At 40.1% G+C, this 996-nt stretch overlaps 1 pseudogene; it reads left to right on the top strand.

The window, feature by feature from the left end:
* Positions 1-301: 301 nt before the first annotated feature.
* LOC142593089 (U2 spliceosomal RNA) lies at positions 302-475 on the top strand (annotated as a pseudogene).
* The last annotated feature ends 521 nt before the right edge of the window (positions 476-996 follow it).

The following is a 996-nucleotide window of genomic DNA, read 5'->3' as shown; positions in this document are numbered from 1 at the left end:
AAGCAAAATAGATTAGTAGTTAGGATGGAACCAAAATTTAGCAAATCAAGAAAGGAGTTATCAAAAGCTAAAATACAATCTTACACACTTTTAAATGTGGAGAAAAAAAATGAAGGCACATGTTTCTTCCACCCATTCATATCTGACTCTGGTAATGATGTTAGTATAGAGTGGTGGCTTGTTTGTGCTGTGAAGTCCTTGCTTTTCTCCACGGAGACACAGACAGGGCATGGAATAGCACCATAGTGAGACCGTAGGAACTGCCATGCTGGCTTACACTAACTTGCTGTCCTGTCTCCACATCCCTTCTTGGCCTTTTAGCTAAAATCAAGTGTAGTATCTATTCTTGTCAATTTTGTGCCACACATATCTTCAATATGAGGACATGATATTAAATGAGCGTGGGAAGTGGGAGGTGGACTTGGAGCTTGCTCTGTGCCTTGACCTAGCAATGCAGTGCCCCAGGCAATAGGACTGGGTGACAGGAAGGGTGGGCACTAGTGAGTGCTGAGAGAAAAGTGTGTAAGCAAGGCATGTATGCAGCGATATTTCACAAGAATATTTTCCCAGCCTACAGTGACTTGTGGTTCAAGGACTTTCTGAGCCAAAGCATGTCATTGTATAAATTCCTTTCCATTAATTTTCCTGATTTTTCTGAGCCAAGTAAATTTTGACATTCTGCAGCAAGGAGGGTGCAGCAACCATCTCAACACAGTGTGTGAAGAAGCATCCTCTTCTCTTGGCTTTGAAACTCTGATCTGCCTTTTCCATTGATGCTCCCCTAGTTCTTTTTTTGAAAGACATAGAATAACCCTGCTTTCATTCACCTTCTTTATGGGCCACTTATGATTTTAAAGATCTGTGTCATGTTTCTTTAAAAAGTTGTAAATTATTGTTACAATATGAATACAGTTAATTTAGTTTAATGGCAGGCTGTGTAAGAAAAAAGCTAGCAGGAAGTTAAAACAATGATACATCCTTCAACAGACACCTCAG

This window comes from Pelecanus crispus, chromosome 2 (genome assembly GCF_030463565.1).
Source record: "Pelecanus crispus isolate bPelCri1 chromosome 2, bPelCri1.pri, whole genome shotgun sequence".
In the NCBI taxonomy this organism is placed as follows: domain Eukaryota; kingdom Metazoa; phylum Chordata; class Aves; order Pelecaniformes; family Pelecanidae; genus Pelecanus; species Pelecanus crispus.
Note: the sequence above shows the minus strand (reverse complement) of the source record. Positions and strands in the feature narration are given on the sequence as shown.